The 24734-nt window shown below is 38.7% G+C and overlaps 1 protein-coding gene across 1 annotated transcript in view; it reads left to right on the top strand.

The window, feature by feature from the left end:
- The window catches only part of ROBO1 (roundabout guidance receptor 1), a 740348-nt gene that overhangs the window by 300168 nt on the left and 415446 nt on the right, over positions 1-24734 (top strand). The window lies entirely within an intron of this gene.

Below are 24734 nucleotides of genomic sequence, written 5' to 3'. Positions count from 1 at the left end.
GTCCAAGGGCAGGTGGTGCCAGGAGGAGAGGTGCTGTTTTAGTCAGTACTGCCGCTTTTTTGAACATAGCGATCAGGCAGATTTCCCGCTCATGAAACTGCTGCACAAAAGGTATACTGCCACATAGTGAGTTCATTCAGACCAACAAATCAATACTTTGTTATTATCAGTGCATCCAGCTGTTCCCACTCTGCTCCCCAGGAGAGCCAGTACCAGAGTAATCTTCTCAAGTCGTGTAACTTTGTAGAGGAAAAACGTTCAAATTATCTAGGAGAGTAGCAGAGTTGCTTCTCACGAGGCTCACTTCTTACTCAATTTATAACAGATACGATGCCTGGATCTGAGACCTTCTGGATGTATTTGGGTTTTTACACAGTTGGATTTTTGAACAGACCACCTATCCAGTTTCATCTTTCAAAGACTGTTGTAATTTCTGCGAACACTTACCCTGCTTCTCTCACCCTTCATCATTAAGAATTCTGATTGTTTTCTTTTCTCTTCCCCTGGTCCCTGTTAAATTCCTGGTACTGGTTAATGAACAGATCTTTTAGTGATATAATCAATGTCTCTTACTATGTGTGAAAGCAGAACTCCACAACTTTGGGTTCAGAAAAGCTGAGCTATCAGGATGCAAGATGCAGCAGCATTATCATCCCCTGATCTCTAGGTGCTGAGGCCTACTTTCAGACTAAATTTCAAAGTTTTGGATACTATTCTAAATTGTTTTTCTACTGAGAATTCATTTAAAAAGAAATTCAGAGCACAGTAAGGCTCTGACTGCACCCAGCAATGTGCTATGGAGAGCTGAGCAGGCTCTAGTTGACAGAATATTCCATTTGCTGATTCTCAGCAAATTAGGTGAATTGGGATGTAACTGGACAACAAGGGTGTAGCGCATCGCAGGGTTCACTGTCAATGAAAGGGACATGTCACTGATGGTCCCACATTGCCCTTTTGCTCCTTATTCTGCTCAGTTGATTCCTTGGTAAACCAAAGCAGTTCAAAAAGGGACAAAAAAGTGATAAAGGGGGGAGGGGGAGGGAATTAGGCTTTCTGCTACCATGGTGAGCTACATCAGCTTGCTGTTAAATCAGATTAGTACCACAGTCAGTGCAAGAGAGGCACAAAGAGCATGTGTCTGGGAGCAAAAGAGAAAAGAGGTAGAATCAGGAGACAGTGAAGGAGTAAGAGGACTGCCCCTCTCAATAGCCTCTTAGGCCAGTTGAGCTGTCCTGCCTGCCATCACTCCAGATTTTGTAGTCCTTTTATGCCAACAGAGTCATGCAACGTGGATAGAGTGTGACCCACAGTCTGGCCCTTCATATTCTTGAGAAAAGTCTCCCAGAAGGAATAGTATTTGAAGGAGAATGCAAGACGACTCTCTTAATGGACCATGAAGTGCTGACAGGCTGCTTTTAAAACAAACAAAAGCCCAAACCATCCAAAATCCCCACTTCTTTTTGTATGTTTTTGGATTTCAACTCCCCCAACATGCGTAGATGTCATACACAGTATTACACTTTGAGAATGTTTTAGGTCATCAGTCTGTTACGTGCAGGATTAAAAATTTGTCTTAAAAGATATTATGATCTGTCTGGAAGGCCGATGAAAATGTATCCTTCTCATAGTTGTTAATCTCCACATCTGCCCCTCTAGAATGCTTTCATCTGATCTGCCCATGTTGTTTTTTAAGCTTATGTGACTGATGCTAGATAAAGATTATATAGATCAAATGCGAAAGAAATATGATTATTTTACATACAATATAAAATTCAAAAAGCATGCTTTCATCTACCTACTCTTTAAAAAAAAAAAAGGGAAAGGGGGGGAAGAAAGGTGTCAGGCCTTACTCGGGATAATTATCTTCTCCTGCACAGTGAGTTATGTAAGAAACATTGAACTCATCAATATGAGAATATCCCCCCAAGTTATAAAGCGAAAAAAGTAGAGGGTTGAAGCTAAGAACAAAGGCATGTCAGACTAAAATGGATACAGCTGTGCGTGCAATTTTAATACTGTTCACAAGGAATTACACTAAGACTTCTACAAGTCGTGTGATCACCAAAGTGGACATTTTTGAAATTTAGAAATACAGCAATAGTGGTGGGGCTTTTGTTCAGTGAATTTGAACACGTTGTCCTTACACTACTACTTTTTGTGTTTTGAACACTGACATTCAGTTGGCCAGGGCTTTCCGTGAGCTTAACGTCTGAGAGCTGCAGCATCTGATGGGATGTTAGAAGGTGTGCACTCACGGCGAGCAGCCCTGCCCTAAAACCTTAGAGGAGCGTGGTAGCTATTATTTGATGCAATGAAGGTTTTAAAAGAAAAACTTCTTCGTCTCCTACTGTTTTTCCTGTGTTTTGATAATATTAGAATGATTTCCTGAGCTACCTCTATGGTAAGAATACTTAGTAATTCAACACATGTAAAGCATAGGAGGGATTCAGCTTGAGAAAATCGCTTGCAAATTCCTGTTAATTTTGCACACAATTAACATGGTGTTGGCCTTTCTTAGAACTAGTCAATGTGATTGATGGCTTTCTTTCAGGGCAGTCGATTTAGTTTATTTAGGACTTTTAAACAGTGACTGATAGCTCTGTAAGTCAAAGAAAGAGTAGTTTAAAGGACTGCCAGAAAAAGTACTGAATAACATTTTTTGAAATTAGAAATTGTACAAAAGAGTTTCATGCAAACAGTAAATCATTGCATCTTTTGGAGAAAGAATGTGTAGCCAGAAAGTTTTAAGTCTTATTGACAATACATTGAGATTTTTTTTTTCGTTTGACATCTGTTAGGATATAAATAGCTTTGTTTTTTTATTCTTAATCTATCAGTTAACGTGTTGTACCAGTATTCAAAATAAAGTCAAAAAGTTACTATTTAAAATAGAGTTGATACATTTACTTGTTCAGAAAACAAAATATGTAGTTCCAGAGAACTTTTAGAAAAAACATTTACTTTATGTGGGATGTGTGGGGTATCACATTATGTGGGATATGTCACTATTTTTAAAAGTGAAAATGATAGGAAAACCCAGACTTCTATGCTTGTAGGATGTAGATTTCCATCTGCCATACAGCCTCCTAAAGGTTGTCTCAGTGGCATCAATTTCACTGACAATAGAGGCAGGAAGGCACCTTTGGAGTTTGCCTGGTCCAACCCCCTGCTCAGAGCAGGGTTAGCCAGAGCAGGTTGTTCAGGGACATGTCCAGTTTGATTATCTCCAGGGATAGAGACGACTTCTTCAGGTTTTCCTATTACTTAAGAAAAACACATTCTGTTCTTGGTACTAGATGTTGTAAATCTTATTGCGAGAACCTTAGCTTTCCCCAGGTATTGTAGATTCAATTCAGGTGACAAACTTGACAATGAACAGTTTTGCCTGGGAGCTACACACACAGATTCACATGATTTATGTTCCTTTGTATCTTTTCAAAATTGTACCTGGCATTTTTTTGTGGGGATGCAATTTACAGGTGGTTGGGGTCTCTTTAAAGGCAGAATGGACCACAAGAGGAGATGATCCAACTCTTCTTTCTTTCCACTTTGGTCTGAAAACTTAGTTCTTACCAATTACCCAGTACGAGATTTAGTACTGTGTGGGCACATCTTCAGCCACATAAGGGATCTGATCCAGCTAAAAGCAAACTTCTGGATTTTTTGGCTTGTTTGGTTTGTGCTTTTTTTTTCTTTTTTCTGTGTGTTCATTTTTTTTTAAGGGACTGAAATTAATTTTCAGCTGGATCTGTTGAAAGATTGAAGAGAAGCAGCAGAGCTGCCTTCAGTGGGCTGATGCTTCTCCAGAAAATTTAGCCCAAAACCAATGACTGGTAGGCCTTTCATTCCTGTGTTCTGGGCCTCTTTAAAATTATATAGTTTTGCCCTTTTTACTTGCTAGTCTTGATGTCCTTACAATAATCTCCCCTATGAAATAAATATGTAGCTGGATGAACTATTTCCTTATACTTTAGATCCCTTAGGTTTTCATTTCATTTTGTTTTAAATCCTAGTGTTAGCATTTGTTCCTGGTGGTAGTTCTTTGCACCGGAAACTGAGATGCATGTTTTTCCACAGATAAATTCTGCTTTAGCAAGACTATGGCTGGGGGAACATTTCAGTAATAGAAATCAGCAGTAGGTTGGTTGATCTTGGCAAAATTATCTGCCGTAATCCCCCGATACAGCTGGTGCCTCCATGGCAAATGCACTCATACTTCCTTCATGGTCTGCATGTAACAACAGTGGTTTGGTAGTATTACTGTTCAATTTAAGGGTGCATTTATGTAACATTATTAAGAATAAGGAGGACTCGATAGTGTTTGTAAAAATATTTTCGTATCTTCAGTGAAATTTATTTCATCAATGTTGGTAATATGCTGTCATCACACAGAAGTAGCTGTTGTAAAGATGTCAACAGTAGCTGATACTTTCCTCAGGAAGTTAAACAACGTTGTAAGGCATTGTATCATTTCAGTGCGACTCCTTGCAACCCAGGAGTCAGACTTGTAATATGTAGGTTCAAGTTCTGCTGCAATGGAAATAACCTGTGATGTTAGGGGAGTCAAGCAACCTGTAAGCACCAGTTCTCTGTAAATAAATAAATTAGGGATAACAAGATGGTTCTTACCTCATGGGATATTAATATTTTACTAAATATGTAGCTGAAATTCTGTACTGTCGAGGGTCATACGAGATCTTGAGTCTGGACAAACATTCTGTTCATCTGGAGAAAAAGTGTGGTGGGTTAACCTTGGCTAAGGGCCAAACACCCACCCAGCTGCTCACACACTCCCCTTCCTCAACAGGGCAGGGGGGGGTAAAGAGGATGGAAAAGCTCGTGGGTTGAGATAAATGCAAGGGAGGTCATTTACCTATTACTATCACAGGCCAAACAGACTTGACTTGGAGAAAACTAAATTCATGCCAACAGATGGCATTAGTAAGAAGCAAGGTAGTCAGGGTAGTGACAAACAAAAAAAATACCCCAAAATTAGAACACCGCCTTCCCCGCCTCCGATTTTCCTACGCTCAGCTTCACTCTTGACTTCTCTACCTCCTTCCCCCAAGCAGCGCAGGGGATGGGGAATGGGGGCCGTGGTCATTCCGTAACAGCTCCTCCCTGCTGCTCCTTCCTACTCCCACGTTTCCCCTGTTCCAGAGCAGGTCCTTCCCACGGGCTGCAGTCCTTCAGGATAAACTTAGGAGTTGGACTAGGTGACCTTTAAAGGTCCTTTCCCACCCAAACTACTCTATGATCCTACGTAATTTGCTCCTGCGTGGGCTCTCCACGGGCTGCAGCTTCCTTCAGGGAACATCCACCTGCCGCAGCCTGGGTATCTGCTCCGCTGTGGTCCCTCCCAGGGCTGCGGGGGAAACCCTGCTCCAGCACTTGGAGCACTTCCTCCCCCTCCTCGCGCCTTGGTGCTCACAGGGCTGCTTCTCACAATTTTTTGCTAACTTTTTGGCATTTTTTGCCCTTGCTTTACACATGCTTTCCCAGAGGCCCCTCAGCCGTGCCCTGCGGGGGGTGGGTTGGAGCCGGCTGGAACCGGCTGTGTCCGGCTCGGGGCAGCCCCGGCCGCTCACCACAGAGGCCGCCCGGCAGCTCCCCCTCACAGCCCGGCCCGGGCACCCGCACCCTGCACAAAATGTCAGTCATTCCACTGAAAATTTTAAAGCATAAAAGTATAAAAAGGTCATGTTTACCTTTCCCCAGATTTTTGGGGGGATGAAAGCATGGAGGTCTACCACCATTTCTATGAGAATGTAGTGGGCTTTGCATAGCAGACAGGTAAGTTTGTGCTATTTAGGAAATTTCCTTACCTTAACTGACTAAATGTATCGATCACTTTTCCTTCTGAAAGTAATGTTAGCATGTTATTTTTTATATCAAAAGACAGCTTGCATGCATGCAGCAAATGAAAACATTTTCCTTAATTTTATTTCCTTTCCTTTCCTTAGAAAACAAATAGTTTTCTGCTTTGCTCAAGGTGGGGCCACATCATTCCCTGGAGCCTTGCTTGGTTTGTGTTTCTGTGATTCTTGGGATGGGGAGAGTGACGGACTTTGTGGAAATTTTTCAGCAGGCATTTTGGTCATCTGCCTTGGAGCAGGTAGAACACCTACAGGAATAGTTGTATGGTATTTCATATGCACATAGGAGTTCCAAATAGTAAATGTCACTTTGCATTTTATTTGTACCTATTTGAAATAAACATACAAATCTGATAGTAAACAGAATATATGTCAATTATGTTGGCATTTGTACCTGCTAGCAATAATTCAAGAGACAGGGAGAAGCAGCTACTTGGATAGGTAAGCATTAGGTTATGTTGTTATTCTCGTTTCTATGATTTCAGCAGAATACATGGGTCATTTGCCAGAGTTCTGACTCGTCCTTCTTTGTGTGACATTGCATTGCTAAAACAGTTGATCATTGACCTGTACAAATCAATGGACTATCTTCTCAATATTTGACAGATAGGTATGGATGAGTTGCATGCCTTTAGATGATATGTCTGTGTTATTAATGAATATTCTTGACCACAAGACACAAAAGATCAGAGAACAGGAGGCAGCCCAGGGCAGCTTTTCTGTCTTACACCCTCTTTGTGGCTGTCTCAACTCTGTCAGCCTTGCATGCTAAAAGAAGTGGCAGTGGCAGTCTGATAATTTCTAATCTCCTCTGACATCAGTAAGTCCTATGGTTAAGTATACGTGAACAAAAAGAGATGAAGGAAACAAATTTTACTTCTGAGAAAAATGCTTTGTGTTTGGAGATGTTGCTTCTCTTTCCTCCTTCAAATGTACTTACTTACATAGAAAACTGCTTTATTATACAGGAACCTTCCTGCATTTTGCTGTCCTGTGTTGTTTACATGTTCCTAATGCAGTTCGCCGGGATCTTGATGTATCTGTGTTTCCATGAAAACTTAATTGTGGAAGGGTTTCTTGTCCAGTTAATTAATCTGCTAGTTTCAAAGCATCAGAGTGTGTTAAGGGCCCTGCTTTCAGAAATAATGTGTGTTTTATAAATCAGTTTGAATTGGATGAGAGTTTTGGCTTGGGGGACAAGGCTTGTTGGGGGTTCCTACATTACTTTATTAGACTAGGTGACACAGTTGGAAAATATAGATTGTTTCGTTCTCAAACACCAAGGTCAGAAACAGCAAACTTCAAGCTAATCACAGAAGAGTTGCTTCGAGCTTAACTTAATTATATTAGGGAATTAAAGAGAAAACTGTTGTTGGTACTTTTTAGAGCAGAGTCTGGAGCAAGAATGTGAGCAAGTGGAGACTTGTTAAGGTCATGGAAAATCTTTAACATTTTGTAAATGAAAAGTACTGAGAAGAGTGAAATGCTTTTAATAGCAAATCTCTTGCTGTCAGGAAGAATAGTTCTGAGACCAAAAGAAGTAAAAAGGCTGGCTTCCCCCGTCTCTAAAGATTTCTACACTCCCATTCATCCCTGCAGCTTAACTCCCCACCCAATTTCCACTATATTTCTGTTTAAAGTCACTTTGTTATTTGCCCTAACCTCATATATTCCTTAGTAAATTCTTAAGCCATGCTAGAAACTTGCTATACTTCCACCAACTGTAAAAAGCAACAGTTTTTGCAACACATTGATGCTGTTTGATCAAAAAGAAATCATTTAGACTAAAAAGTTAGTGTTAGAAGAAATTATTATTACTAGAGGCTTCTTGTGAGCATTTTATTATTTATACAGTTCTATCAATATATACATTTTTACGAAGAAAGGAAAAAACTATTTCATCAGTTACTGTCTAAATTATACAAAGATGTGGTTATTTAAAAAAAAAACGGGAAAAAACGTGTAGCCTATTCTAAATTACTAAAACAAACAAAATACAGATGAGTCTCTGCTTTGCCTTTTGGGAGAATTAGGGAAGGGAACATCAAGCAGCCATAATTTTTTACTTGCTTAGATTGGTCATTAAAAGTATTAGTTTTCTTAGTTGTTTAAATACTATTTCACTTATGTTATATTTCTAATGGACTTCATATAAGTGGTTTGAACTAATAATTTTATATGTTTATTGGCTGAAGAAGGGGAGAAATAACAGCAATACAACTGTATAGTCCAAGAAGAATTAAAAGAAATGCTGGAAATTAAAAAGCAGTTGTTGGCGACTCTACTTCCTTTTAAATTAATTTCACTGAGAAACCACATACAATTAATATAAAAATCTGTCACAGAGTTAATAGGTATACTATAGGGATGCATAGAAATTTTGACATAACTATAGAGACCCCAAGGCAAAATTTTGATTAATAAAAACTTTAATTTCTTAATAGCACAGAACCATTTCCAGCTTCCAGCTATGTGAGTAAACCAGATCTTCAGGATGATTTTATTTAAGTCATAGAATCATAGAATGGTTTGGGTTGGAAGGGACTTTTAAAGATCACCTAGTCCAACCCCGCCTTGCAATAACCTGGGCCATCTTCAACTAGATCAGGTTGCTCAGAGCCCCATCCAACCTAACCTTGAATGTTTCCAGTGACGGGGCATCTGCCACCTCTCTGGGCAACGTGTTCCAGTGTTTCACCACCCTCATCATAAAAAACGTCTTCCTTATATCTAGTCTAATTTTACCCTCTTTTAACTTAAAACCATTACCCCTTGTCCTATTGCACCAGGCCCTACTAAAGAGTCTGTCCCCATCTTTCTTATAAGCCCCCTTTAAGTACTGAAAGGTTACAATAAGGTCTCCCCACAGCTTTCTCTTCTCCAGGCTGAACAACCCCAACTCTCTCAGCCTGTCCTCATAGGAGATGTGCTCCAGCCCTCTGATCATTTCCGTGGCCCTCTTCTGGACCCGTTCCAGCAGGTCAATGTCTGTCTTGTCCTGAGGACTCCAGAGCTGGACACAGTGCTCCAGGTGGGCTCTCACCAGGGTGGAGTAGAGGGGCAAAATCCTTTAAGAATTCTACAATACACTAATAAAACATACACCAACTTCGTTGCCAAAAATGAAAATCATAAGAGCTCAGTAGAGCAGGTCTTCTGTTTGCAAACACACTGCATAAAGGAACATTTATAGACAAGAAACCGTAATTTTCCATAAGCAGAAGGTTTTTCTTATGATGGCCATGGCCATCATTTCAAAGGTTACTATTTAAAATTATTAAAACATATGTGCTTCCTTATGTAAGATAAAGAATAGATTTTCAAATGCATTTTCTACTACTAGTCCAAAGAAAACATGTTTTTACCTCTAAGCAAGTACAAACTTAAAGGAACAATTAGACACTTGTGTGTATCTATAAAAAGAGAAGGTAAAAATTCATCCATTTACTTATGTGGGAAGAAAGGATTGGTTCTTGTTCTGACTTGAAGGCTCTAGACTATACGGGTGTTAGCATAGAGTATATTTGATGTAGTCCAAAAGTGACAGAAACTATTTTTACAACAGAATTAACTGGGTATTTCACACCTTGCTTAATAAAGGATTTTAAAATATTTTTTTTTTTTTTTAGTTTATTTTTCTACACATTTATCAAGGAGACCAAAAAATATGGAACCTCTGTAAGAACCAGAATTAATTCTGGTAGTAATAGTGTTGCTTCATCTTTACAGCAATATTAAGTTGCATAAATATATATATCACATCATCAGAGTCAATGACAGAGATTGAGGGCAACATGAAATGCAGTCCTGATTCATCACCAGGAGATTTAATGTACAATTTCTTTGATCATCTCCATAAAAACTGGTAGCAGTATATTATCATACACTTATGAGAAAAATGAGCAGCACGGCTCAAAAAAGTCAGGCAATTAATTAAATGATATGCTTGTTCATCTTGCAGGTCAAGCAGTTAATTGTGCCAAGAATTGCTTTGAAATCATGCATGCCTCAACTTAGACCTTTTGCCTCCCAAGAGAATTCCTCAGGTCTTACTGTGTATCACGCTTCCTGTGGATGCCAGTCTAATGCTAGCTAATCCTCTTAGCATGTATAATAGATACAGTGATATCTGGAAATCTGAATCTGTATTCGGCAGTTCTACGCACCAGTGTAGGAGAAAATTGAAATCTTTGTGGCTTCTTGAATATGAAAGCAAAATATGATTCATGGTTAAAATTAGTGTCATGTGCTTCGATAATTCATACTTCACAGGGAGGAGGAATAGCTGAAAGCTAGGATTAAAGATTTTTTTCAGCTACTTTTTCTACATTTTAGTTGTACAGTGAAATTGTGTTTGAATGAGTTCCATGCATTTCAGCTCCCCGTGATCCCGCGTGTATAGGAGTCTACTTTTCCAGTGCAGTTTTCCTTTTGGATTTGATGTTTTCATACAAATCTCTATCAGAATGGTGTAACTGATAAAGGTTGGTTTAAACTTTTAATTTGCTTTATGAGGTGGAAAAATATTCCTTCAGTTTAAGAATGCTGAATCTTGAATCTTCAGAAAATGTCCAGACGGTGCAAAAGCAGTCTAGTCAATGGTAGCTGCTCCTTTGTTGGCTTTGGTCCTTCCCTGAAATATAGAAGGTCTAACCATAACCACAGTCAGTGTAAATACCAGTCATCATTTGTGGCAGTAAAGTAATGCAAAGATCAGGTCCACTCGAGTTGTAGCGTTCTTCTTGGAGAAGGTCATAGTTGTAGTGATTATTCAGAAAGATTCAAATGGAACTGTAACATAAGTACTCTGTTGTAAATGTATTAATATGGCTTATTACTTGTAGATCAGCATATTGGACTCCAATCGTGTATTTTATTAATGACTATATGTGTTTTTTTCCTGAAGAACTTGAAGTTGGTTGACATATATCATTTCAAGAAGTTCGAAAATATTGCTATTAAACAAAAACAAGGGTTTTTTTCCAAAATCTGTTTCTTATAGAAGTATTCCTATCAGAAGATGAGTCTGATTACAAATGTACGCATCTATATATATGTATTTCCCGAGACAAATGCTCAAAATCAAAAATATGAAAATATTTGTAAGTGATGTCAGAGTTCTCTCAGCTGTGAGGAAGCCAACTGGTAAGTAGGTGAACAATTAAGAGTCCCCAGAACAATGGCAAATGGACTTGTGCCTGTAACAACAAAACAACTATATATTAGACAAAGAATGTACAGGGCAAAGTACATTCTTGGTTACATCCCAGCTGTTGCAAAGATTTTTCCTCTCTCTTTTCAAAGAAAGAAAAAGATGTTTTTCAGTTTCCTATTAGCATTCCTTCTAGAAACGGAAATCTTTCCTTCTTTACAGGATCAAAATCTTTTCAGAGATGAAAATGATGAACATACAAAGATCCAGTAGGATCAGAAGATCTGCTACAATGACTTCAAATAATACAATAAAGTATATATTAATATATTATATGCATCTAATTTATAGGAGGCTTTCTTCCCTTTAAGCCTGCTGTGAAAGAAAAAAATCCTTATGCTTTTAAACAAAATTAAGTTCATTTAAATAGAATCAACTTTGCTCTTCAGTCTGGAAGGGGGACTAAGTCATGTTGTTAAAGCCATGGCCTTTAAATAGTGTGAAGTCGTAAAAATAATGAATAAAGATACAGAAATGTCTATCCCATAAGTGCGTGTTACACAGGCTTTATTTTACTGTGTCTGTAGAAGTGAAAAGTGTTTTCTCTGTCTTTGTAATGCTTTTCAACCTCCACATTCAACAGATAGGGAAAGAGGATTGGTTTTCCAAGGATGTTCTGTAGAAAGTAATTCTTTCTTGGCATCATGTCTCACTAATTGTTAGTCCAATGACACAAATATCTTCAAGGCTTTATAAGTCTTGCGGTACAGGCTGTACATGTAGTAACCATTTCTATGTGAAATCTTCATGTTATAAAGGCACAAAAAACCCGGAAGGAGTGGAAAAGGAAGCAACTTTAGAAGATGCCAAAAAATTCCATTTGTAAATTGCTGACATTTACTGACAATATTATTTGTTGAAGGTCTTCCATGATACTATTTTAATGACAGGTTTTTTATTTCAAAGCTAGCCTTGTTTAGTGTGTCAGTGAGAACTTCCACTATTCTTTTATATCTTCAAGAAGAAAACCTGAAATTTACAGTTTCACTTTTTTCGTGACAAGATCATTTTGTATAAGACAGTATAACCCTAATAAGGATCCCCATTTCACATAAGAGGAAGCTGATGAAGATCATTGGGTATTTACTCCAGGTGATTGTTGGAAAAGGTTCTATACCTGACTTTTTAGACTTGACGTTCACTGACATGCCAGTATTCAGGACCTCTCCAGCCACTTACCCATTCTTCATAGCTTCTGTAAATGGACATGATTCAGTCAAAAGTTCATTGCCTTCGTACAGTTTCCGGCCTTTAGCAATTCTCTTCTCAACTTTTTGTTCCACCTGTCTCGTTAGGTTGGAGAATGTTTGTAGGTACCTTGAAATATATGAATATTTCTGAGAACACCTGATGGAAGTGATGCTTATGTATTCCTCAGGAAACATTGATGCATCCTTCATGACAAAACAGAATAGCGTCCTTGCACTATGCAGTGTACTGCTTGTTCTTTGTGTTCAATATTTTCAGTAGGGTTGATTGCTGAAGACAGAAAAATGAACTATTCATTAAAAAAGGATCTCCTCATTCAGATCTTGAGATTTTATAGGCTGTCCTTCAACATTGTGTCCTGGGAGTACAATGTTCCCTCTTTTGGCTCACTCATTTATTGTTGATTCAATTAATTCAAGTTGCTTGTATGCAAGCTTCATCCCTTTCTGACCTGTGTACTTCTAGCCATTTGGTAAGAACAATTGTTAGTCTGAACCATGAAAAACACATGCTTGATAGCTGTGGTGGTAGCTATCCCACTGTAGTGGGTCTTTTTGTTCTCTGGTAAAGTGTATCCTATGCATAATCAAGGAATTTGTTTGAGAGGAATCCCAGGCTCCAAGTCAGGAAAACATTTTAAAGAATTTTTTAAATTTTGTTGAATTCACTGCTGCTTAGAATGAAAATAAGTATATGCTTAAAGGGGTGCTTTCCTGGATTGGGACCTCTATTGAATCACAGTCCTATTTAGTCTACATTTTGAAATTCTTGCTCATTTCTCTTGTGAATACTTTGCTGTCTTAGTTGTTATGAATAGAGCTCTTTGTTTTCTGTATCTGGGATTTAGTCTAAATAATGACCTCCAATGAAGTACTTCTGTAAGGTCACAAATGCCTCTCAGAGCCAAGCTAAAGTAAACATCCTAAATAATGATATTTTATTTTTTATGGACCTAATATATCACTGACAAATATTGAAAGTTCTCCAGTAAGGGAACGGCAACTCACCACCTCAATTTCATTGACCTGCAGGCTGCTTTTTCTTTTGAAGAGTTTGTTTAATTGCAAGGGACTGAACTCTGAGTACTTGCATACGGCACATATGGCTAATTTAAAGCCATCACGTTTGGTTCAGAAGGAGGTGGTTGAAATAGGCTGATTCTGTATCGGTGAAAGTCCCTCAGCCAGGCAGCGTAGAGACGTTTCGTTTTGAAGCACTCGCTTCTGATCCAGAGTATGATGGTCCTTAGGTAGTCTCACATTGAGATGCCTGAACAGAAGACCTGCTTTTTCCTTTAAGGAAAACTGATAAACTGAAGTCCTGAACAGTGTGTTATCTGATCCCATTATTAGGGAAGCCTGCAGCTGTTCATATTTTCTCTCCGCAGCACGTGTCACTGTGGCAAATGGAAAATATTTTCATCCTCTAGGATTACAGAGCTGCTGAAAAGCCATAAACAAAACATAACTAGAATTGTGCATGTAAGTGACAGTTAATGCAATCTCTCGGAAGAGGGTAAGGCAGAGAGGAAAAAAATATGGGACGGAATTCATACTTTTGCTTGCAACAGTACACTTCAGAGAGAGTTTCAGAGGAAATTATTACACATATCGGTGGAAATGTTTTGGCTCCATTGTTCTCAAACTAAACACAAACACACAAATGTGAGTTTTTTACTTTTTATGGAGAGATGTACATGTATACATATGCGTGTATTTAAAAGAAAAGCCCCAGTGAATAAAGCGGAGATCCATTTAAAGTCATCCATATCAGAAAACTGTCGCAGCAATGTTGATGCACTTCAATGCTTTCTGTTCCCAGGGTATCTGACAGGTTTGCAGGCCTTATTGATAATGAAGGAGAATGTGTCAATACCCTGACTTTAAAATCTGATTCAGAATCAAAGTGTTTTTTTCAAAGTCAGACAGAAAGTCTTGATTCTTGATCTCATCAGGCTAAGACCCTAATCCTGGTGGCCTTACTCCTTCCTTGTGAAGAGAAGGTGGCCTTAGCGTTTTTCTCAGTGTTGCTGATCCTTTCCACATTCTGTCCCTAATTTATCCCAGCAGTATAGATGTGCTTAATGAAAAAACAGTTACTAACAAAATGATTTGGAAACTTTTGGTTTGCGTTTTGTGGCTTGTTAAAGTTTCTTGAAACAGGATTGGTGGTTCACACCACAGCAGAAGGAGAAGAGTAGGGTGGTGCTGTTTATTCAGGCTCAGAGGAGAAGACACAGGATGTCCTCTGCTTTTCATACTAAAGATGCTGGCAGTGATTATTGAGTTTTACCCAGCCCACCTCTGCTGTGTCTAGAGGTCTCCTGCCTCCCTGCTTTTTCCACAGTCATGCCTTTTATTGGAGTGACACAGCAAGGCAAGAAGCATGTTGCCAGTGTTTCCCAAACCTCACCTTGTAGCTGCTCTGCTTTCTATTGCACACCTGTGGAGCTGGGCTGCTGGTGGATCCCAGTATAACAGACCTCCTTTCGTGGGTCATCATTTTGACACTCCTGCACAACAGCGACACAGGTATTCCTGAATGAACTGTGCCACACATCGTTTGAATGGGTGCTGTGCCTGCCGGAAAAAGGAATTCTTAATAACTTAAATAGAAAAGTGGTAGTTGCAGCATGTGTGTAGGAGGATCAATTCACAGGGGGGATGTCCTAAATGTAAAAAAGATATAGCAGTGCCAGAAACTACTCATGTAGCTAATTAGGGGTGACCTGATAATCTATTTTCTTCATTTGCAGAGTGTTTGAACAGAGAAAACCAGAGGCATTTGAAAAAAAAAAAAAGGAGGGGGAGGGGAAGGCTTTAGAAACCTGCTTTTAGTCGTGGCATCTATAGCTACTCACTCCAGTGGGCAGCTGCCCACGGGCCGGCCTGGCAGGGCTCTGCTGCCCTTCCCAGCCAGCCCTTCCCAAGGCAGAAGGAGCTGTATCAAAGTTCCCAGTCGTGCCACCATGCATGAAACCGCAAGTGGCGTTTGTTACAAGTGCAAACGAACTGAACCCCAAAATGGCATGATCTTATGTCTTTTACAGCTGTGATAAGGCCGTTGACTGTGAGTAGGCTCAAAACAGCAAGATCTTTATAGAAGGCATTACTTGGTGGCTAAATATGGCCTGCCAATTCACCTCTGTTGCTTTTTCAAGTATTCAGACTTGTGTCTAGAAATAAGCCCAGACATCTAGGCACTGAAACAAGAATAATATTTTAGGGTTTAAAAAGTTAATTCTGAAGATATAAACTGTCTACTGTTTAATTAAAAAAAAAAGTTACATTGTTACTACTTAAAAAATAATCTGATTAATGTGATTTGGTAACGAGCTGGGACTGAGTGTTCACCTCCTTAACCGAGAGCACACAATAAAAATAACAAAAGTGGAAAAAGGATTAAAAATGCTCTTTTCCTGTTTAGGTGACAGGAAGGCCACAGTCAGCAGAGTTGAAAATGTAAATTTCACATCATGGACATGAGAAACATATGACATACTTCTACCATCAAATCTGTCCATTGCATCAGATCATGTTTTCAAAGATGTACTGTTGAATTCATAGCTTTGATTTATGAAGTGTGTTTTCATGAACTAAAGCTATGAATTTGATTTTTCCTTTCCATCTTTTTTAATTCCACCGCTTAGAAAGCAATGTCATATCAGTACAAAATACTTGGGTGTTCTTCATGAAGAAATTTTTACTCTCTTGCTTTCCATTTTGTTTGGGATCAACTCCTGGAAACATACCGCAGGGTGAACAGTGATTTTACAATGTTAATTCTAGGGCATCAGAGGAGTATAACTATGCAGAAACCAGACAAAAAGGGGCATTCATATCTTTGCGAGTCTGGATCAAGTGAGGGAACAGTTTTGCATTTATAGTTGGGCCTTGGTCAAAATTCTGTTTTACTGCGTTTGGCTATCATGTAATTATGAATTTCTCTTTCATTTAACTGGTGACACAAAGTCATGATCTTTCTTCACACCCTGGCACTGAAGTGCTCTTGGCACATCCACAGTGCAAAGAGCAATTGCTAGGACTTGGCACGCTCAGGCCCAGCAATGTTTCCAGCTCCTGTGGTGCATTTGGGACCGGTTGTAAGTGCTAGATTTCACTTTCGGTCCACAGTCCTAGCAGGATCCCAGAGCAGACAAGGATTACCATTGTAGATACGGACTACACCTTATCCTGATAGTTTGTTCTTCATACTTTCCCTGACCATAAAGCAGATGTGTACTACACGCTAACTGTACTATGTAGTCAGAACATTCCCACTTAAGATTCCCAGCTTTTGTCTGGCATGTATTACATGTCTGGAAGGGGACAAAATTCAATGTATAACTTATGCAATTAACCTGTTTCAAGTGTATTTTTCTTCTCCGCTTTGGAATACAACTTTGGCGTGATGAGAGGAGTCATAGCAATGTGGTTCAGCATGGAGGCAGCTGAAGACCACATCCACAGTGACCTCATAATGTCGGGTGGAAACAACTGGTTGTGTCTCAAGGCAGTTTGATGATGTCATTCCCTAAGGGGAAAAAATGCCAAGCTTTTTCCTTAAAGTTGTTGATCAGTCTGGAATAGATAGCAAACATGAAACTTCATGACTGTCATGGCTGCTGGATATTCTCGCGGCTTCAAAGGCCATGAGATGACTGTGTAGGCTGGATGTGGGCTACTATACAACGTGTAGTTCAAACAAGTGCACAATGACAAAATCTGTCTTTATAATAACCTTTTTATCTTGCATACTACTGTCTTGCGATTTGAGTGTTTGAATTGTACCATCTAAGAGGGATAACATCTGAATGCCATGTTATCACTTCTTATATTGAAATATAGCAACATAGGTATTTTTTGCAATGGAATGGCTGTCTGAATGGTTGGCTAGCTTACTGAATTTCTCATTCAGAAGTTAGTATGGAGCTAACATCCATTTTACAAATGGCACAAATGGCTTGTAGGAGCAGGTGGCTGTTCACAGGAATTACTCCAGCAGGTCTGAGTTTATAAGGGAAGAATATCTTGTGCTCCGTTTTAGTTATGCCTATACAGTTTCACTACAGATGGCAGTAGCAGTTTCCCTTGCAAGGCCTTCTAAAGTCTTCACTGATTGACCATAAAGCAATTGTTTTATGTCTTCCCCAAGGCACAAAAATCAGAACTGTGCCTAAGGAATTCTGGAATTCCTTTATAGTTGCAGGAACACTGAGGCTGCACCGTAATGTGTCTAAAATGCTGCCTTCCCGTAACTCAAGCTTAACTGGAAATTACCATCTGACAGTATATATAGTACGTAACGTTTTGGTGACAAATCTACTAAAATACAATCTTTAAACTTATTTCATTTCATTTGTAATCCTTATGATTTATTATTATAATTATTTCTGTGGCTCATTTTGGAAAGTCTTGTTTGGACTTTCCAAAGTTTGGAAAGTATTCCTTGTCTAGAGACAAGAAGAATTAAAAAAAAAAAAAAAAAAAAGTATTTTCTGTTATTGTAGTTGGTAAGGAAAGATTAAAAAAGAGCATCTTAAAAAGGAGCTGTCAATTAAAATGTTGCCACCTTAATAAGCTTTTAAAATGCACATTCGTTGCTTGACTTTTTTAATATTCAAGCCGCTTCTTATATATTTAAAGATTGTTTCAAAAGTTAAAATTTTGTCATTTAATTTTCGAACAAATGGCCATATGCTTTTGTAAATCTTGAATGCCTTGGAATAGTTTTATACCATGGATAAACTGAGCAAAGAAGAGATTTAAAAATCAGTCTAGAATGAGAAATTAATGCCAGTCAAGATATATTTTTTTTTTTTGCAGTACTTGGTAGAACCTCATTGCCTCTGTGAGATTTCTCTCTGTTCCCTCATCTCAGACTGCCCAGCAAGACGGCTGTTGTTGGGACAATTTATATAGCGGCGATTGTGACTATTTCATGGAAATACATGTACATATAATTCTTCAGATAATTAATCACATCTATACTGTGTCATATCTGGCACACTTACAAATCCATGACAGATCTGGCCAGATTTTGGATCTCCCTTTGGGAAAATACAACTACTGTATGTCAAATCTTGCCAAATTACTGCATGTAAAATCCCCACTCTTGCTACAGTGGTAATAAGTCATATTCAAATACTTTTTTTGCTACCATTTTAATATGAATATTTAGTTAATAAACTAGTTACTTTTTTATTTTATACTGGACAGTGTCTGCGATTATTGATGTAAAAATGCTTATTTACACATGGTAAAACTCTAGACCTATCTTTCTAATGAATAAAAGTACATTATTTAGAGGGAATAGCAGGATAGTTTAGAATGATCTGAAATAAGTCTTTTGTTCTGTATGAACATTGTGGAGAAGAGTTACCTGTGACTGTATAATAACGACGTGATGTCAGTTAATTTCTTTAGTCTGTCGAATCACAAGTCACCATCAAGATCTGAACATTAAATTAGTGAAAGAAAAAAAAAATAAACTGATTATTTTCTTTAAAATTCAATTTTGTCTTACTTGTGTGACATGCAAAGAAAAAAATGCTTTGTAGTTCAGTGACATCTTGATTGTTTGCAAGCTACAGCCCATCATCCATAATAGCTCCAGCTTTGGAAGACAAATCCCTGTACATGGGAAGGGATACATTGCCTTGCATCCCTCTGATACTTTCCAGAACCGAAAACCGTAGCCGACATGAAAGGCATTCTGTGGTGATTTTCTTGTAAATTTGACACCAGTGATAAAAAGCAGCCCTGCAGCACCCACAGTTAACCGCTAAATTTCAGGCGCCAGTGGCATGATGTCGTTCTGTGTCCATGAAATTACCTGTGGCATGTATTTCCCCCTCCAAAAATCCTTGTGTTCAGCATACCTGTAGGAAAGTGGCCACCCCCTGTCATTATCTCAGAAAAATGAAATTAATTGAAGGTGGATGCAATGTTTAGGATAAAAATGCCATATAAGTGTAGTATAGCATCCAGAAAATCGATATGCTTATTGCAAAGTGTAAAAGAGAAGCCAGCGTAACAACCATTGGAGAAGAGAGCTGATGGGTTTAAACTGAAGCGTGTGGGGGACATTTTATTCCAAGTCCTTGGAATCCTTATTCTGAAATAACATATGTAGGCAGTATGTCATTTCCCTCTGTATCCGCCACCTCATTAATACAGGCTGGCAGCAGGAAAAGTAAAAAAGAATGTGCAAGCAAGGCTTGCTACATATAGGAAAAGGGGCTTTTGCGTACTGTAAAAACAGGTTTCCTTTGGGTGTCTATTCTGTGTTACCACTACTAATCAGTGAAAATAGTGTTTTCCTAAATATGCGCCATTAGATTGTGACACCTATCGGAGGTGCCACCAAGCCTGCCAAACAACATATGAAAGCCTGGATTTCAGGTCAATACCAATTCTAGTTTCAAAATGCTAGTGAAGTGAAAACCACAGGGTTTTGTCTCTGGTTTAGGGGGAAAGTGCATAGCGTATATACATGCATACCCTCGTACAAATACAGAATCTGGATTAAGGGTAGAACAACAGATGGTTATGGGGGGGAAGATTTAATAGTACTGTGCTCACACCTAATATTTCCACACTAACAGCTGTGCAGCAAAGTTGTGCTACTTTGGGCTTCATCCCCATGAGATGCGTAGAGATCTTCATTCTTAGGACTGGGAGTTGTCAAAGGTGGACTATGGGGAGCTCATTTGCACAGGCTCCATAACTTGTTGTTGGAGACCTGGGGATTTTTGGTCTGTGTCAGGACATCTGCAGCAGGTTTGCTTTTCATCTGCAAAGTAGCTGGCTTGGTTCACAGCTAGGGTCAGGAGTCTCTCAGGGGCTGCAAGGCTCACAAGGCCGCGAAGGTTGTTGCAGATTTGACTTCTGCTTTGCCGTTGTCATTGTTTTGGGCCTGTTGAGCTCCGGCATGGTTATTTTTCTTCTCTCACCTGTACCTCCATGGATGAAAGACATGAATTCTGCTAAATTCAGAGCAGGACTGAATTCGGTGTCCATCTGCTTCCTCGGTACTGACCCCGGGTTTTATCCAGTATGATGGCCCATTTCATGCTAAGTGGTGGTAAAATGACTCAAGAAGGTTACAGGAATATTACAGAGTGTCATATAGGAAAGGGAGTGCCTCTCTTACACCTTCACATTAATTATTTTTATGTTGCAGAGTGACTTCCTCACTTGATTTGTAAGGTGTATGCCAATGGAATGTAGCTTTTTAGTTTTTAATTAGTCTCTTTTTGCAGCTTGTGTATGGAAAGATTCATAATGCTCCCTATTTGATGAAAAGTTTTGAAATTATCTTGCATCATCCATTTGTATGAGGTGTGTTCTCTGTATTTTTAGCATAATAGAGCGACTGTAAGTTCTTATAAGTTAATTTCAGGAGTTTAGAGAGAAGGAAAAGTGTTACAGTTTCTATTTTTTTTTAGGTCTTTTATGACCTAAACTGTTTTTCATCATGGAACCTATTGGTAAAACAGTTTTCTGAAAAGAAAATGGTGTTTACAAAGTAAACATTTTTTCTGGCTGCAAGATTGTTTGCTGTCCAGGAAGCAAACACATTCTAGTTCATTACATATATTTTGAGTGTATGAAAAGAAAATAAGTTTATACATTTTAAATGTGCAGCTCACAGACTTTCCGGCTGGAACCCACTTGGGAGTCGTAACACATTTCCAGGACCTCCCCTAGTGAGACTCCTCAGATATCAGAGTAGTAGTGACTCATCGACCGCAGGAGAGGCAATTGAATTAAAACTTAAATATTTATGTGTCTGACTCACTCAAATTGCAAAACAAATACAGCCCGATTTCTGGGTGAGATATCTGTGTTTCTCAAGAGAAGTTGGAGCTGGTATTTCAAGAGCTGCAACGCCTGAATTTGGCTGTTGGTCCTTGTTTTCACACCACTTTTTTTTTTTTTTTAATGTGGTTTTCACAGCTTCAGGGCTATACAAATAAGGCTACTCTAGCTTAGTTATTGAATATATCTGGAATTCTTGACAGTAGTGACAGAAATGGAATTTCTGTCAGATGGTTCAGCATGCTCTTTTACACTCCTAACTATTGCTTTTGGATGTACTGAGGGTCCGAGGTAAAGGTGGCTGTAAACGTTACTGCATTAGAACAGCGTTGTCCTCCCATCACTTCCCAGATATGTAAATGACAGCCCGAGATGAAGTACAATGAAAAACTGAGCAAAGCAAGCGATGCTGTAACTACTGCTGCCAAGCAGTGTTTTTATCAAGTCCAGAGACTGACAGTAACAGCCACCAGGTCAAATGTCTTGCTCCCCCCAGCACAGCATCAAGATCTTTGCAAAAAAGTTGAGCTTGATCCTCTGAATTTGTTTCTGAAGCTGGTCTTGCTAACCAAATACAGCGCAGATGTCGCTACCCACACTCCACTGCCCCTTCCCCCCGCAGTCAGGTGCTGGGTCTGAGGCTGTTTCATTCTCCCAGGTCCATCTGTTTGGAGAAGGCTATAATATATACCTAATTACCTTACAGCTAAGAAAGCCTTAGCAGATCCTACGTATTGAAAACTGAGCATGTGCTTGCTACAGTCATAATTTGAACCTAACTATTTTATTACACGTTTTCTGGTCCAAATTCCTGATTTCCAGCTTGCCTTTGAACAAGAAGTACAGGCACTTGTCTGTCACCAGCAAGATATGAGGTATTTCATGAGACCACAAATAAAGCTGCTGTTCTACAAACCCAAGTACAGCAAGTATTTGCTTTACTAAAGGCAGCTTTCTAACAACACAAAAGTGCGATCTGAAAATATAACCAAACGGTTATATTCAACGTTCTTTCTTTAAAGACTGTCTGATGTGCTACTGCCAATAATCATCAGCTCTTCATGGCCCATGAAAAAAATATACAACTTGTTCCAGTTGGTGGGGTTCTTTTAGTGTTCTTATTGAGCATCAGATCAGAAATATCTTCTGCCACTCCTATTTCTAGGTCTTAAATAAATTTATAGATTTGGCTTCAAAGATGGCATCAGTATGTTCAAGTTCAAATTCAACATGTATAGATGGATTACCCAGATGTAAGTCATAATACTGTCTCATTAGACTCCTTTTCTGATCTGAATTGCTCTGCTATGCAATGTGTGTTGTTTGTCCTTTTTCTTCTGGTTGCAGTAGGGACAATTCCACATATTAGATAAAATCAAATTAAGCTGAATTTTTGGCGTATCTTGTATCCTTTGATCAACTTCAGCTTCACAAATGTTTTGAATTAAATTTCGATGATCGGTCCCATCCCTAGTTGTAGTGGTAACTGCAGCTCTGTATGGCACAGTTGCTTGTAAAATAAAATTCACATTTCAATGTGATTTTGTGATTACAGGTGTGTGATTTTTAGAATTTGAAAAGAAATTTTAGGATAGCATGGTATTAGATTTTTTTTCATCACACAAAAGTATTTGGGTAACTTTGAGACAGCTCTTTTTTAATAAATTACATACTTTTTTTTACTTATGTTCTGTTATGCTTGTTGCAGTCTTTGGCTATAACAAAAGCTAGGAAGAGTCCATTCAGTGTAAACCAAAATGAATATACCTTGCTGCTGCCGTCTCTGAAGGTCATAAAAATATTACGGATTTGAGGGAGCTTGATCAGTTTACATAAAGGATTATGAAATGTGGTTGTCTGTAATACCAAGGGACTGTACTTGATGACCTAAGAATTTTCTTCCAGTTTCTAATTATTAAAGTCCAGTCATAAGAGAGAAAACAAAACCACAATCACTGATGTATTTTATTAGATGCTCAGTACATAGTCTGCTGCTTAGCCAGTCGATGCTGTGTTGCTGAAGTCCACCAGCCGAATTGTACGAAACTGAATGAATGACATGGCTGAGCATCGGATGCTGCCCAAGCTGAGAATTGTACTGACCAACATTTCACAGATTTCCACTTGCATATTTGCACATTGTAAACAGTACCTAACAGGTTACGCCGGGAGGACCTAAACTCTAATCCACGTAAGAAGCTGAAAAAATGCCAAATTTTCCTTTGGGGCCTCTGACATCAATAACCTGAAAGAGCATTCTGTCTGGTCTGCTAAAATTCGCAGGTGAATCAACAACACATTTTAGTCATAGTATCAGAAGCTGCTTATAGTGCTAATACAAAAAAATAAATCACTTGAGGGCAGCCTTCCCTGGGCCATTATGTTGCTACGGTTTCAGTTCCATTTCCACATCATTTCAGCCTGTTAAGAATAAATAGCAAATATTATGGCATCCAGTTGTTCCTAGAGCTGCCTCATTACAACTTCCTTAATAACTCTTTACAGTCTGGCAGCTTCTTCACTATTTAGGTTAACAATACGGACAAATTTTACTGTTTTCGGTAAAAAATCTACCTGGATTTTGTTGTAACTGTCTTCTCAGAGAAAATTATTAACAAGTATTGGCAATTGCCTGATATTTCTATGTCAACTTTATATTTGCATCAGCGCCATGTATATCTGTTGACAGCTATATTTTTTGAAAGCAAAATAAACCAGCAGGAGGGTTTACAGGTTTTCTTTAAAGGCCAAAAAATTAAATTAAAATAACATATTTTTAGTATGCTTTTCAGGAACATATTCGTGGCTTGAGTGCTTTCAAAGTGATTTAGTGAAGCTTCTAAAGATCACCTAAAAGGTTTAATTATATTATTTTATGGCAATTTTAATCACATTATTATTATTCTTTAGGAGAACTGGAAACCTAAGGTATTTGCTGTGAATTACTATACTCAGAATTAATCTGAAGAAATCTCTGAATAAGGAATGAGTTGTGTGAAACCTTTTCTAAAATTTCAAACGATACAAGTGTTTTCAGAGAGAATATTTATTTCTTCAGGAATACAGATATGATGAACAAAACTTACTTGCTTATGTCAACAGATTGTTATTCTCTTGAGGAAAACAGTTTTACAAATGCAGGTGAATAGCAGGAAAAGGAAAAGCAGGTAGTCACAGCAAAGATACATCTGGGAGCTCATGTAAAAAATTTTTAAAAAATCAATTATAGCCAATGGTGGGGATAGAAATAACCTCCCAGGGATCATCACAGACCAAGTAGAGTTGCTCTGATCAAAAAGTCTCTGAGTGAGTGAAAGAAAGGGCTAAGGCAAATACGCCAGGGCAAAGAGAACAGCGGGAATTGTCTGGGACTTTTTACATTACTTTTCTGCCTTTTCTGTACATGGAGTTTTCTCTCTTTTAGAAGTTAAGTACTGAAAGTTTTATTTGAATAAAACATGGGGTTTGATCCTCCAGTCCACTTTGGGTACTCAGCGTAAGAGAAGGGTGTAGGCATATTCACCCTAAAGATCTGGCCCATTCAAAGTCCCATCTCACCATGCAAGAAGTGGAAAAAAGCCCAAGTGATGGAACACCACAGCTTCATGTTTATTG

Source organism: Rissa tridactyla, chromosome 1, assembly GCF_028500815.1.
Source record: "Rissa tridactyla isolate bRisTri1 chromosome 1, bRisTri1.patW.cur.20221130, whole genome shotgun sequence".
Lineage (NCBI taxonomy): Eukaryota > Metazoa > Chordata > Aves > Charadriiformes > Laridae > Rissa > Rissa tridactyla.
This window is presented reverse-complemented; position numbering and strand designations above follow the sequence as displayed.